The following is a 10,378-nucleotide window of genomic DNA, read 5'->3' as shown; positions in this document are numbered from 1 at the left end:
ATTATCCCAGCCGTTAAAAAGTATGGCTTCTTCTTAGAAAACTTCCTGGAAGTCAAGGGGGAACTACAGGAAAAAGTAGGAAACAGAACACAGCAAGGGAGCAGAAGGCTTGTAGGTTGTTACCAATTCCCTCCTCCTGAGGAGATTCCGCCGGATGAGAGGCACACACGTTCAGTTCTGAGTGACATACGAAATAAAAATGTTTGCTATTTTGTGTTTTCTTTCCCTGTATTTTAAACATTTCTACAAATTAAAAGTGATACACAAATCTATCCAAAGCCCTTTTTATTGTCTTTATAAAGGCAAGCAAGGGGCAGAGGACCTAAATTGGGTCCCCAGTACACACAGCGCGTCAAGGCCCAATCCGGGCTGGAGGTCAGGGGAGCCGCACCCGCCACGTCCGCTCGCTAGCTTTCGGTTTCCTTGTGTCTCCATCTTGTCTACGCAGATCCGCAGATCCGACGTCCGCAGAGTGAAGTTCGCGGCGACCTGAGCCACCCCAGCCGCCACTTAAGGCAGACGGGTACGTGACCTGCGCGGTGTAACCCACGCGCCACACTCGCTCCTTGCAGCGCTGTGCGCGGCCGGGACACCGCGCCCCCCATCCCAGCTGTGAGCCTCCTGGCTCGGCCCTGGAGGCCAATGCGAGTCGCATTCTGGCGAGCACCGGGGACGACGGGAGGAGCGGGGAGGACTGCAGTTCCTCCGCCGGCTCGGTCTGCCAGGCACCCCACCGGGCTCCCCACCTCCGCGGCCCTGCGCCCCTTCCCACTGTGCGGGTCCCAGCAGGGCAGCCGCAAGAGGCGACAGCCTCCAGCCCGAGGTGTTCGGGCGATGGGACCCGCGGGGAAGTAGCCCTTAAAGGACTCTTGAGCATCCGGAGGAGGGAGCACCCTTGAACCCCAGGGGCATCACACCTGCGTCCCCAGGCGGAAAACTGAAGATTAACTTTGCTGGTCGAGCCACAATAGCCTTGCGTAAACGTCTTGAGAGTTACTCATTTCCTGCAGTTGAAATGTCCTAACTAGCCATTTTTGAAAAGTTGAACGGGATCATTTCCTTGTGTGCGTGCTCAAGAGAGTTTACCCAGTGCTCTCAGTTTTACTTTCAAGAGCACAGCAAAGTGCCTCTGCCTTTTCCCAACGCACTTCAGCGTTATTGACAAGAAACGCTTTCCCTGGGAATTGAGAATTCAGTGCTTCTGTCCGCCTATCCATCATCTATCTATCTATGTATCTATCTATGTATCTATCTATCTACGTATCTATGTATCTATCTATCTATGTATCTATCTATGTATCTATGTATCTATCTATCTATCGATCGATCGATCGATCATCTTTCCATCCATCCGTCTACCCCTTAAAGTAAGCCTGACCCTACTCTTTTCTCACTCACTTCAGACTGGCAGAAGTTTGATTATTTTAAGATGTTTTCTCTTAACCAGGTCTGGATTTGCTTGGGAGAGTTAAGTTCGCTTGAACATTAACAAAGGAACACCATAGAACAAAGGCCACTGTGTTCCCTGGAAGTAAATCCAAGCTCTAATAAATCCCTCCGGGTTTTATTAGTTAACCTTTGCTTCTACAGTAAGAAGGGTAGGGCCAGTAGGGGGTCGCCAAAGTCGGACCTTGACCAATGGGGGGGATGGTCTTAAATGAGAAAGAACATGACTCCCCCTCACACCGCCACCTATGGTTTTAAAAAGGTTCTAAACAAAAGGTTCAGCTCTCCCATATCACAAACAACCGTATCACAAATTTGTAAGCAAATTATTATTGTTTTTTTTTTTTTATGTTTTGGCTTTCTGAGACAAGGCTATGTAGTCCTGGCCATCTGTGAACTCATGGGTATTTATCTGTCCACCTGCCTCTGCCTCCTGATTGCGTTGCTAGGATTAAGGCTTCCAAGACTGTTGGTCGCTGTTGCTGGGAGCCCAGGCAGCCATAGTCTGTAGCCAACTGAAAAGTCTTCATTCCAGCCAGCTGGGACTATACTCTAGATATTCAGGACTTCAGGGTAGTTCCCAATGTCTGGAGCATGGGGTTTTTGAAGGCAGAAACCGTGTCTTAGCTTCTCACTTGGCAGCTGGTGGTGGAGTGGGGGTGGGGGTGTGGGCGATTTGCTTAAACAAGTAATTTGACAGATGCTAAGATAAGAGTTAGCTGGAAGGGCAGGTTTGCACCAGCAGGCTCTTTAACAGAGGCTTAGCCAACTGGGGCACCTTGACCTAGAACAGAGTTGGGCAATTTTCCGTGGGTTTCTCCATCAAAGAGCTCAGATTCTAGTTAAACGTGAAAGAATTGAAAGCAAAGAATTGAGCATGGAAGAACCTTTACCCTTGTCCTGTCTAACTGTTAAGTGAATTCTGAATGTTTTCCTTACAGGAACTTTCTTTTTGGTCAACAATTCTTTTACCTGTAGCTTTTGTGTTGAATGACTTGGTAAAATGGATTTTTCATTTTTTAACTGGGTCTTACTATGTAACTCTAGATGGTCTGCAATTCATGATCTTCCCTCTTTAAAAACACCTCGCAAAAAAGAAAGAAAGAAAGGAAGGAAGGAAAAGAAAAAGAAAAGGAAAGGAAAGGAAAGGAAAAGGGGGGCTGGCGTGCGCCACACTTAGCTTCTTTTCCTGCAGGTTTTATGTTGTACTTTGTTTTTGGTGACATTTGAGCTTGTTTGAGCACGTCATCACTTCCAAACCGAAACCGGTAGGCGTCCCCACGGGGGAGGAGAGTAGTGGGTAGGTTTTGGAACCCTGGCTCATCGGTTCCGCCCACAGAAGCAGAAGTGAGTTTGGTTTTGTGGCTTTTTTTTTTTTTTTGCACTTTCCAGGGCCTTTTTGTGAGGGTTCGGGAGTCGCCGTTCACATCTCCCTGGAGCCCTTGTCTTTGGTCGTTGGAACGGGGTGATGTCCTTTTCGCTGGGCGGGTACCAGCGGTCGTGGACCTGTTGGACTTGCTGGCCCTCGTCACCTGGCTAGCAGCTGGAGACAGCTGTGCAGGCCGACTTTCCAGCTGGAGAGGCTACCTCCTGATGTCTGTGTTCTTCCCAGTATCTCGTTCTGTCCAGTTTTCTGGAGGTCTCCGGCGAGGACAGGCGGCATTCTGAGCCACTGTTGAGTGGGGGGAGCCGGCGATCGCCCGGCGTGAGTAAACCGAGCCCCTGCCCATTCCCTTCTATTCTGATCTTTCCCCAGGGACTGTGGGCATTGGGGGAGCTGCCCCTTGGTTAATCAGGAAAGGGTTCATTTCCTGTCTTCCATCCTTGGACCCTTCTGAGTTCTTTTGGGGACCCACCCCCAGCGCTTCCAGACTTGTGACACTTTTGAAATGTTCTGTCTTGGAGAGGGCCAAAGACTGATTAAATTAAACTCAGTACTGGACTCAAATGCCTGCTTGTTAATCCAATGAACTGCCCTGGATGGAGCAAAGTTCTCGACACGATAGTTGGTTTTGTGTTTTGTTTTCTGGAGCCTCAGTGTAGAGGCTGCGTGGACAAAGCCCAAGGACAGGCCCTGGGAGGAAACCTGCTGGACAACGTGAGGCAATGGGGGCTTGGCCCAGCGGCCTTCCTATCCTCAAAGCACTTCCGTTTTTCTTAAATCTGTTGTAATGCCCTAGCTGATCCCTGACTTGACACCCTACCTACAGGAGTGCCCCCCACCTTTAACAAGCTGGGGTCACTGTCTTGCCCCTTAGCATGGGATTTCACTTCGTACTTTGCATTTTAATATACCTAACCTTTCAGGCAAGTTCCTGGGTTTAGGGCTCACAAAGTAACCAGAGACCCTACTCCCCCGCCCCCGCCCCCACCCCAAAGGCTGCTGGTTCCAGTCTTTTACACATGGCTATGCTCAACGACAGTCTGTTTGATTTAAAAGAAAAAAAAATGTGTATTTTGCCCCCCTCCCAACCTCCCCACTTATTTTTGTATGGTGGTCTTTCTCCACGGTGGCTTTCAGAATTGATGTTTGTGGGATCGTCATTTCTGCTTCTCCCACCCTAGCGCCCCTCCCTGTTCCCATCTTTGCACAGTGGTCCCTTGAGACTGTGAATCTCCGCAGGTTGTTTCGTTTACCCTGATTCCCCCACCCCCGTTTAATTCTTAGCTTTGGGGAATAATTTCTTCTTTTGTGTCACGCTTGAGTTATTTGTGTGCTTGGAGCCTTTCTTCCCAGGTAAATCGTGCCCTGGTGCTCTTGGTACCTTATTCTGTATTTACGCTGATTTGATGATCTGCCCTCATGGCCACTTTTTCTTTGTTTGGCTGTTTAATGCCAGAAAACAAAGGCAACTCCACAGCAAGAAGCCTCAGTTTTGTTATTTTCCTCTTTCTGAGTTTTCTCTGTCCCTTGGAAGAGTTAAGTTCTACCAGCTTGGTGGCAGGTTCACCATGTACTCCAGATTGTGTCTTCTACAGGGAGCGCTTCAGGTGAAGAATGTAGTGAAAGACAGCTCACCATAGCCTAGGATGGCCTGCATGTCACCAGGCAGCACAGGCTGGCCTGGAATTCTCCAAATCCTCCTGCCTCAGCTTCCCTTCTGCTAAGACTACTGGCGTGAATCGCTTACCCAGGTGCATCAGTGTTTTTGATCCGTATCTAATACCTCCGTTCTCCATTGTAATAAAGAATTCCTGCCATTTAAACTACTTCTCCCAAGGCTTGTTTTGGGGGTAAATGACTTCCCTTAATGACCTGATTTCCTAAGTGGAAATTTCATCTACCTGTGAAATAAATGCTTTTTCTTTTCTTTTTTTTTTTTAAAACTTCTTTGCCTTTATACATCTGTGGTCTTAAAAAAAATAACCTATTTTTCTTGTTGCTTTCAATAGTAGTTCTTTTTTTTTTTTTTTTTTTTTTGGATTTTCGAGACAGGGTTTCTCTGAAGCCTTTTGTTTCCTGTCCTGGAACTAGCTCTTGTAGACCAGGCTGGCCTCGAACTCACAGAGATCCGCCTACCTCTGCCTCCTGAGTGCGGGGATTAAAGGCGTGCGCCACCACCATCCAGCTCAATAGTTTTTGTTTGTAATCAAATCTCCTGGAGCCTGGGCAACCCTTGAACTCCTGATCCTCCTGCCTCCACCTCTCTAACTACAGGAGTGACCACCATACTTGACTAACAAGCGGTTTTTAAAACCAGTCAGACCTTTGTTTCAAAGGACAGATACCTGACAGACATCTTGCTCAAACACCTCTAGGCGTTAGGAAGCCCACCAAAGCCTCCTGAATGGTCACCACAACTTCCTCGAAGGATTCAGAATGAAAGTGTACTTAGTCTCCCTCTGCTGTCTGAACTCCCCTTCTGATTAGGAAAACCCGAAGCAGTCAGAAGTTAAGTGCAGAACCCTGACTGGGTTGACTGCTGAAACCACAACCCAGGTTTCCTGCCTGACTTGTCCTCTGCTTTAACCCCAAGGCTATTGCTATTTTAACCCGACAGAAAGCTGTGCCTAAGCCCTGGGGAGTCTATTAAAATGCTGTGGAGGGAAGGGGGGAGTTTTATATAGATAGCACAGAGCTGCACTCTTGGAGAAGGGATGCTCTTCCCCTCTGCCTAGGCTCTCCACAAACAAGCTGGCCATCATTCAGCCTAAGTACAGACTAAGTCTCTCTTTAACCTGGGTTATTCTCAGGAATGTCAGAGAATCTTAAAGAAGCAGACAGATGAGAAATCAGGGCCAGTAAGAGTATCAAGGATGACTAGATGAAGCAGATGGAAGGTTCTTTTTGTTGTTGTTGTTTTGTTTTTTGTTTTTGTTTTTCAAGACAGGGTTTCTCTGTGGTTTTGGAGCCTGTCCTGGAACTAGCTCTTGTAGACCAGGCTGGTCTCGAACTACTCACAGAGATCCACCTGCCTCTGCCTCCTGAGTGCTGGGATTAAAGGCGTGTGCCACCACCGCCCAGCTTTTAGGGTTGTTTCTTAACTCTCGTTTGTTTGTTTTATTTTTTAAAGACAGCATCAGCACGTGGCCCAGCCCAGGTTGGTCTTGACCCTGCTGTTCTTCTCCGTCAGCCCCGCAAGTGCTGGATTTGCTAATGCCTATTACCAGGCCTTGAGAAAGAATGTGGTTCTTCTTGACTGCTGTGTGATTCCTCTGCCCTCACACCAGATGGGTTAGATAACCAAAACAGCAGCAGCAGCCACAGACAAGGCCCGGCAACCCCTTTTTCCTTTGTGTTCCTTAAAAATGAGATTTGGTTTCCAAACTTGGGTTTTACCAAATCATTAAAATTTGAAATTTTGCCTAAACCGAGCAGTTTGGCCTGTTGTTTTTTTTTTTTTCTCTGCCAAGGAAACTGAAGCTCTGTCATTTATAAATGGAGCAAATCCTTGCCCTCTGACTGTCCCCAACCGAGCAAGGGAATACTGTAACTGTTCGTGGGTGACTGTGTTTTTAATCGGCACCACCACCTGCAAGATGGTAGCAGTTCTGAGCATATCAAACTGCTGTCCTATTTGGGGAAAAATGCTTTAAATTTTGTACACCTTTGCTGAGCATGATGGTGCACGCCTTTAATCCCAGCACATGGGAGATGGAAGCAGCAGATCTCTGTGAGTTTGAGGGTACCCTGGTCTACAGAGTGAGTTCCAGGATAGCCAGGGCTTTGTAGAGAGACCCTGCTCAAACAAACAAAACACACACATTTTTAAGGCACTTTTGACTTTATCCCGAAACCATCCCTCATATAGAAAACTGGGTTTGACATTGGACAAATGAAGATTCTGGTACATAAGTTTTAAGAGTTTTGGAAAGGACAATTTATCCAGAGTCAGTACAGAGGGTACATTTTTACTGAAATGTCCCAAGGATTGGTTGGCTCTTTTATTGAACAGCCAGATGATATCTGGTGAGCTTTGGTGCAGATACCGTCTTCCTCTTTAACGGGAGGGGGGTCTTACCAGCTTACAGGTTCTGCTGACGACCATGCCCAGCCTCTTATAATCATATAATTTCCCTCACACAACCCTGTGGTCATTTCATATGGTGTAGAAGAGTCACAGGCAACGTCCCCAGGGTCCACGTATGATACTGTCATGCCACTGATTCCGTCTTGCTTCAGCATCACTTGCAGAGGGACCAGGACAGTCCATGTGTGTCCCTCTGCTGCAGCCTTGTGGTCATATGTTCGGATGCCTGCCTAGGATGGAAGGTGAGTGGTTGTCTATCACGGACTAACTCCTGTGTAGTATAAAATCAATGCCGGAAGATAGTAAACACTGATGCGAAGATCCAGATCGGGGACCAGGACAAGCCATGGCAGAGAGCTCAAAAGATGCAGAATTTCGGCCTGATGCTGAGATGGGCCAGAGAGCTTTCTGTGGAGACACCTACGCAGAGGTAGCACGGACGTATTTGGAGCTGGATTATGGGTAACACACAGAAGTAGGAGGATACACCTGGTCCTTGGGCCAGGTATGAAAAGTTTGCCCCAGCAACAATTTCACTTTCGTTAGGCCACTCCCACCAACCGGATTCCGGTTTCGCTGCTCCTAGCGACTCTGCTTATGTTTCTGGATCCAACTAGAAGGTCTTTCTGTCTCTGTCTCCGTTTCGCTGCTCCTAGCGACTCTGCTCATGTTTCTGGATCCAGCTAGAAGGTCTTCCTGTCTCTGTCTCCAAATTCTGGGATTAGAGGTATGTGCCTGCCGTGTCCCCACTTTGTAGGTGGACTCTTCTGTCCCGCAAGCCAGTTTCCAAATAAACCACACAGAAACTCCTTATTACTTATGAAAGCTCAGCCTGTAGCTTAGGCTTGTTTCTAACTAGCTCTTATAACTTAAATTAACCCGTTTCTGCTAATTTATGCGCTGCCCTGAGACCCATGGCTTGTTAACTCATCTCCACGTCTTGCTTCTTCTACGTCTGTCTGGCGACTCTTGGCATCTTCTCCTTCTTCCTAGCCTCCTCTGAAAATCCCGACTCGCTATTGGCCGTCCTGCATTTTGTTAAACCAATCCGAGCGACACGTCTTCACAGTGTACAAAAATATTATTCCACAACATCACACTTCTTGAAGTCCACATTTTTTTATTTTATTTTTTAAGGTGTTTTTTTTTTTTTTTTTTTTTTTTTTTAGACAGGGTTTCTCTGTGTAACTGCCCTTGCTATCCTGGAACTCGCTCTGTAGGCCAGGCTAGACTCGAACTCACAGAGATCCGCCTGCCTCTGCCTCCCAAGTGCTGGGATTAAAGGCATGCACCACCACTGTCTGGCTTCCACCACCTTATTTTTTTGTTTGTAGCATTGAATTTGGGGCTTCACACACACTAAACAAGTGCTCTGCCATCGCTAAAGCCCTAGCTCTGTTTCTACTTTTTGAGACGATCTCATCAAGTTGCCCAGTTGAACTCAGTTAGTCAGGTCTTGAGCCTTTAGTTCTTCTGCCTCAATTTCCTGGGTGGCTGAGATTGCAGGTCTGTGTCACCAGGCTTGACTTTAAAGCCCCCCACTTGGTGCTTCTCTTACCTTGGCAACATGGGAAGTTTGGAAGGGACATTTGCCAAGCAGTGTATAAAATAATATAAAATAAACCTTCTACGTTTGTGTCATTTCATAATGGGGACCATTTATCATCTGTGGGCAACATTACTTGTATGTGTGAGATGCGTTGCTTGTGAAGCCAAATAATTTTTAGTACATGTTGTATCACTGATAATAATCACGCTCATAACATCCAAATTAGCACATGTTCATTATTTGGTCCCAGCCAATGGTCTTCTGGACTGTGTTTTAATGTGTATCTGTAGCATCACCAACTGGGAGCCCCAGGAGGAGTATTGCACACCCTCGTTGACTAACTTGAGAAGGGGTGGAAGGTGGCATTTGAGGGATACCTTCTATTTAAAATATCCACAGCCGGGGTGGGAAGGGTAAGTTTATTGTATTAGCTATTCTGCTTGCCACCACCTATGGGTCCTGGGCACAAATGGAGGGAAAAGATGGGTCATGACATTCAGGGTGAGTGAGCATAGCGCTATGAGAGGCCCCCATTGCATTCATCGTCCAGAGTCTTGCAGACTCCTCCGACCTTAATAACTTTGTGTTCTCTTTCCTTTTTTTTTTATTTTAAGGACTTTAATCTTTTTCTTTTCTCTCCCAAGGCTGCATATATTTTTAAACACACTGTAAACCATTTAGAGGTTTTCTTTGTCTTTGAATCTATCTTTACTGTGTAGCTCTCTTTTTCTGACCACATGAGTCTTTAATTTGCCAAGCAATATGGCTAGGATTAAAACTGTGGCTTTGATGGCTGGATCCAGTCCATTCCTTAGCTTTCTGAGAGTCTAGCCTAATGGTGGAGGTACCGGCTGGAGCCATGTTTATTACCACAACTCTATGGCATTTCAAGGTCCCTGCCCCCACCAAAAAGCATGTGATCAGCTTTTATCAACACCATTTAAGTGTTCTGTGGCAGGACCTCTTAAAGAGCTGCAGGGTTTTGCAGCTAAAGCTGAGTCAGGAAGCCTTTCTTAAATAAGAGCGCTTGACTCTAGCAAGCAGAGCCCAGCTGAGAAAATGATGCTATCAATAAGCCATGCTTAACTCTATTCTTTTCTGTCTAGAATAACTTCCCAGGCTCTCTCAAGCCTTATGTGGATGCAGTTGTCCATGTGGGCGCCATTTGTTGACTGAGGATTTTTGGCCCACCAAGTCCCAAAGAAAACACACAGAGGTCTACATTCATTATAAATTGATTGGTCTATTAGCTCAGGCTTCTTATTAACTCTTATAACATATATTAGCCCATAATTCTTGTCTGTGTTGGCCACGTGGCTTGGTACCTTTTTGGGCGAGGCAGTCACATCTTGCTTGCTTCCTCTCTGGGTGAGGACTGTGGACTTGTACTTCACATTCTTGTCTCCAGCTTCTTGGGTGCAGCGTTTGCTGCTGCTCTCTGCCCCTGGCAAGATAGGCTTCACATGTGACTACCTAAGTCACCGTGACCCTGTATTAGTTTTCACGCCGTGCCTCCGTGGATGTGGCTTTGCTGTCGCTGCTACGGCCCCACCTTGCTTCTGGCGGAAGGCGGATAACAGCTTCAGTATGTCCCGGGAAGCTAACCGGTCACACTGGCTGCTGTGTGGCTGCCGGGAACATTTTGTATTATGGACACAAGATGTTTGGTAGGCTCTGTTGGAGACGCCTGACCAAAGTTACCACATCTTATTGTTACCTTCTCCGGCTAGTGCTAGATGCCGCTGGGGGTGTGTTAAGCAACTGGCTGAGAGCTTGTTCCATCCTCCACCTCTGCGATGGAGGATGATGCAAACGAGTTACTGACCACGCCTGAGTGGTCCCTTCCAGGAAGGATTTGCACAGTAGGTGGAATTCGTCTGGGTCTTGCAAGTTAAGACAGGCTTTTCTGTGC

The 10,378-nt window shown here is 47.1% G+C and overlaps 1 protein-coding gene across 4 annotated transcripts in view; it reads left to right on the top strand.

Annotated features, from left to right (window-relative positions):
- The first annotated feature begins 317 nt into the window (after positions 1–317).
- Cflar (CASP8 and FADD like apoptosis regulator) overlaps positions 318–10,378 on the top strand; it is a 51,095-nt gene continuing 41,034 nt past the window's right edge. For 2 of the 4 annotated variants that reach the window (XM_075956346.1, XM_075956350.1), the window contains exon 1: positions 318–523. The gene's annotated coding sequence lies outside the window, so the exon portion shown is untranslated. Of the gene's footprint in view, positions 524–2,880; positions 3,152–10,378 lie in introns of those variants that run through there. The other 2 variants (XR_012908853.1, XM_075956348.1) reach the window with 2 other exon arrangements.

The sequence above is a fragment of the Microtus pennsylvanicus genome, chromosome 22 (assembly GCF_037038515.1).
Source record: "Microtus pennsylvanicus isolate mMicPen1 chromosome 22, mMicPen1.hap1, whole genome shotgun sequence".
NCBI classification, from domain to species: domain Eukaryota; kingdom Metazoa; phylum Chordata; class Mammalia; order Rodentia; family Cricetidae; genus Microtus; species Microtus pennsylvanicus.
Note: the sequence above shows the minus strand (reverse complement) of the source record. Positions and strands in the feature narration are given on the sequence as shown.